Below are 5,289 nucleotides of genomic sequence, written 5' to 3' on the forward strand. Positions count from 1 at the left end.
TTGCACACTGTCTCTCAACCTCGTTCCCAGGGTCTCTCCTCTACTTGAGACGAGAAAAGGTGAGACCCTGGGAACATGCTTGACCGTCTGGACTTGGGTACCTAATATTTGCTACGAGGTGACATTAAAAAAAAAAATTCCTTGTCAGGCAGACACGCAGCACTGAACCCGCGAAAGCGGCAGAAAGCGGGTTTAAGATGAAACGATTTGCAACCCCGCTAGGCCATGCCTTGCGTCGTTTTTTATCAAGTTGCTATTCACCATCAAGCCGGAGAAATTTTGACCGTTTGACCACTCAACCCAGGACCAAATGAGCCTCAATGCTTTGTTTAAGTGTTGGCGCCCGCTAGATGTCGTTTACTCAAATGGCTTGGCTAACTTGCATCTACTGTTTCATGCAAACTCGCTTCTCCAAGACTTGCCTTAGTTCACAAGTCGTATCATTGTTTGGCCAGGGCGTTTTGGATGCGACATGCCCCAATAAAAAGCCCTTTGCTCTAGTTTGACTGGAGCTTTGTTTCTATCATATCCCGACAAGAGTTAAGTCAGCGGTCACTGTGGAAATTCAAAATCTTGTTTCTTTGGAAGAGATTGCACCATCGCAAAATATCTTCCCAAAGGGCATCTTCTGCCGCAAGTCAAAATAAATTTCTTTGCAAAAGAACCTGGTGTTTTTCAACTATTAAAGCCCAATCCTTTACGTGGATTTCCACTGTTGCATAAGTTTACGTCCGTTAACGTGAATTTACGTGCGCAAATCAAAATAGAGAAACCAAAAGGACAGGTTGCGTCTGAGAAAACAGAAAAAACAGGTTCGTACACAAACGAAAGCTGCTCGTACCGTTTTCTTTATTTTGATTTTACGCACGTAAATTCACGTCCGATAACGTGCCTAAAATTACACGACAGTTGTAATCCACCCTTCCAGTGTTGACTGATTTTCCCTTTCTTCAACCTTGTTTTTGTCATTACGCGGGATGCCCTTAGGGGGCATACCGTGTCTAAAAACGGGTCGATTTCTTTTTTTTTTTTTTTTTTTCTTCCTCGTAGCTACAAATCGGTACATTAATTTATTCATTAAACTCTCCCATCTCCTACTCGGGATGTATTGTTCTGATTGTCTTCAACAACAGCAGGCCAATCAAAATCCATTCTTGCCGCTTATATCGCGAGGGAGGGGACCCACTCACCCCTACCTGTGTGACGTCAATGCATCATTTGATATATTTATTAAAGACGGATTAAGTCGCGCCATATTGTTACGCGGGATGCCCTGAAGGGGCATACCGTGTCTAAAAACGGGTCGATTTCTTTTTTTTTTTTTTCTTCGTCGTATACACAAATCGGTACATTAATTTATTCATTAAACTCTCCCCTCTCCTACTCGGGATGTATTGTTTTGATTGTCTTCAACAAAAGCAGGCCAATCAAAATCCATTCTTGTCGCTTATATTGCGAGGGAGGGGACCCACTCACCCCTACCTGTGTGACGTCAATGCATCATTTGATATATTTATTAAAGACGGATTAAGTCGCGCCATATTGTTTTAACATGTTCTGGACTCAAGTGTGCCGTTTTCAAAGGGAAATTTCACCATTTTGAAGCGGCAAATCGAAAGAATAACTTCTAAGAAGCACCCGACACGTAAAACGGTGGAAATTGGTGAGTTCTTAGTGAAGGAATCGTGCTTTGTTTGACAGTCTTAGACCACGACGCGAGACTGAAAAGAGGTCATTGAGAAGCTTACGTTATCGTAATGGAATTTGACAAATTTCCGCTGATAGTCTGAGTCGCGTAACACACGGAAAACAACGTAACGCGATCGTCGTGACTCAAACTATTCCATTAGCAAGGATAGTTTTATCAATCGGCGAAGCATACAGTTGGAATAAATGAATCAGCCCCAGCATCTCGCGTAATGTCAGTATAGCAGGCATCTTGTTCATTAAACTCTCCCCTCTCCTACTCGGGATGTATTGTTCTGATTGTCTTCAACAACAGCAGGCCAATCAAAATCCATTCTTGTCGCTTATATCGCTAGGGAGGGGACCCACTCACCCTTACCTGTGTGACGTCAACGCATCATTTGATTTCTTCATTAAAACTGCATTAAATTGTTGCACCATGTTGTTTATAACATATTCTGGACTCAAGTGTGCCGTTTTCAAACAGCAATTTCACCATTTTGAAGCAGCAAATCGAAAGAATAACTTCTAAGAAGCACTCGACATTAAAAACGGTGGAAATTGGTGAGTTCATGGCGAAGGAATCGTGCTTTGTTTGACAGTCTTAGACCACGACGCGAGACTGAAAAGAGGTCATTGAGAAGCTTACGTTATCATAATAGAATTTCAAAAATTTCCGGTGAAAGTCTAAGTCGCGTAACACAAGGGAAGCAACGTAACGTGATCGTCGTGACTCAAACTATTCCATTAGCAAGGATAGTTTTATCAATCGGCGAAACATACCGTTGAAATAAATGAATCAGCCCCAGCATCTCGCGTAATGCGATAGGAGACAGAAAAGAGGTCATCGAGAAGCTTACGTTATCGTTATGGAATTCCCGAAATTTCCAGTGAGATCCTCAGTAGCGTAACACAAGGGAGACAACATAACGCGATCTTCGTGACTCAAAATATTCCATTAGCAATGATAGTTTTATCAATCGGCAAGGCAAACAGTTGGAATAAATGAATCAGCCCCAGCATCTTCGAGAGTTCCTGGCGAAGGAATCGTGCTTTGTTTGACAGTAGGGAGTTTAAGAAACGAGGACGGCAACGGTAACGAGAACGCCACAAAACAATGGGCTTAATGAGCAAAAACAATCGCTTTGCACGTGCGTTTTACATTTTGGTACATTTCTTTACCGTCCTCTGCAAAACAACAACGTGAAATGACCAAATTTTAGGTTTTCTCGAGAACGGGAGCGTATGACGCAAAATCTTCTTTATTTTTCCCTACTTTGACGTCGTTCATACTAATTTAGTTCCTGGAGAGTTCGCCACCATTTTCCAAGCTAAACAAATTTAAATGATTGCGAAAGAGTTACAAAAACGAGAAGTTATATTTTTAAATGACGTTCTCGTTACCGTTGCCGTCCTCGTTTCTTAAACTCCCTAGTCTTAGACCACGACGCGAGACTGAAAAGAGGTCATTGAGAAGCTTACGTTATCGTAATGGAATTTGACAAATTTCCGCTGATAGTCTGAGTCGCGTAACACACGGAAAACAACGTAACGCGATCGTCGTGACTCAAACTATTCCTTTAGCAAGGATAGTTTTATCAATCGGCGAAGCATACAGTTGGAATAAATGAATCAGCCCCAGCATCTCGCGTAATGCCAGTATAGCAGGCATCTTGTTTTAACATGTTCTGGACTCAAGTGTGCCGTTTTCAAAGGGAAATTTCACCATTTTGAAGCGATAAATCGAAAGAATAACTTCTAAGAAGCACCCGACACGTAAAACGGTGGAAATTGGTGAGTTCTTAGTGAAGGAATCGTGCTTTGTTTGACAGTCTTAGGCCACGACGCGAGACAGAAAAGAGGTCATTGAGAACCTTACGTTATCGTAATGGAATTTGACAAATTTCCGCTGATAGTCTTAGTCGCGTAACACACGGAAAACAACGTAACGCGATCGTCGTGACTCAAACTATTCCATGAGCAAGGATAGTTTTATCAATCGGCGAAGCATACAGTTGGAATAAATGAATCAGCCCCAGTGCCAGTATAGCAGGCATCTTGTTCATTAAACTCTCCCCTCTCCTACTCGGGATGTATTGTTCTGATTGTCTTCAACAAAGGCAGGCCAATCAAAATCCATTCTTGTCGCTTATATCGTGAGGGAGGGGACCCACTCACCCCTACCTGTGTGACGTCAATGCATCATTTGATATATTTATTAATGACGGATTAAATAGTCGCGCCATATTGTTTTAACATGTTCTGGACTCAAGTGTGCCGTTTTCAAAAAGGGAAATTTCACCATTTTGAAGCGGTAAATCGAAAGAATAACTTCTAAGAAGCACCCGACACGTAAAACGGTGGAAATTGGTGAGTTCCTGGCGAAGGAATCGTGCTTTGTTTGACAGTCTTAGACCACGACGCGAGACTGAAAAGAGGTCATTGAGAAGCTTACGTTATCGTAATGGAATTTCACAAATTTTCCGTAGCCTCCCACGCAGTTCGTCACGCGTTCCTGCCCTAAGAACGTCTGCGTGGGAGGCTAAAATTTCCGGTGATACTCTGAGTCGCGTAACACAAAGGAAACAACGTAACGCGATCGTCGTGACTTAAACTATTCCACTAGCAAGGATAGTCTTATCAATCGGCAAAGCATACAGTTGGAATAAATGAATCAGCCCCAGCATCACGCGTAATGCCAGTGTAGCAGGCATCTTGTTCCTTTTCAAGCAATGTATTTAGTTTGTACAGAAACCCGTGTTTTTTCAGTAACACGATGACACAAACACGTTCAAAAAATGTTGGGTGTGTAGCCAGGCATGTTAAAAAGAATTAAAAAGTTGTTGATACTGGCTAAAAAATATATATATATTGGACGTTTCGGCCACTACTGTTGCCTTCTTCAGCAAAGATAAAAAATGCAAATATAACGGCGTCTTGCTAGAAATATATACAACGATGTGTGATAAATAAATAAATCACACCTCGACGGAATTTAAAAGTGTAACAGTGGTGTAAGGGTATTGTGAAGACTAAAAAAGATTAAAAAGGCTAAAAACTCTTAATGTTATTGTATATGTTCGGAAGCGCTATATGTTCATTTATGGAGTTCTTATCGCGCACGGAATGCCAAGCCTCAAGAATCTTTGTTAGCCAAACACCATGTGTTTCACGGTCACCAAATAGATTTGGAGAATGTTGAAATCATTGACAGGTCATCGGCGTGGCGACAAAGACTGATTCTTGAGGCTTGGCATTCCGTGCGCGATAAGAACTCCATAAATGAACATATAGCGCTTCCGAACATATACAATAACATTAAGAGTTTTTAGCCCTTTTTAATCTTTTTTAGTCTTCACAATACCCTTACACCACTGTTACACTTTTAAATTCCGTCGAGGTGTGATTTATTTATTTATCACACATCGTTGTATATATTTCTAGCAAGACGCCGTTATATTTGCATTTTTTATCTTTGCTGAAGAAGGCAACAGTAGTGGCCGAAACGTCCAATATATATATATTTTTTAGCCAGTGTCAACAACTTTTTAATTCTTTTACAAACACGTTCATTTCGCGAGAAATTAACTTCTGTTTCACAAG

The sequence above is a fragment of the Pavona decussata genome, unplaced genomic scaffold, assembly GCF_977016875.1.
Source record: "Pavona decussata unplaced genomic scaffold, jaPavDecu1.1 SCAFFOLD_384, whole genome shotgun sequence".
In the NCBI taxonomy this organism is placed as follows: domain Eukaryota; kingdom Metazoa; phylum Cnidaria; class Anthozoa; order Scleractinia; family Agariciidae; genus Pavona; species Pavona decussata.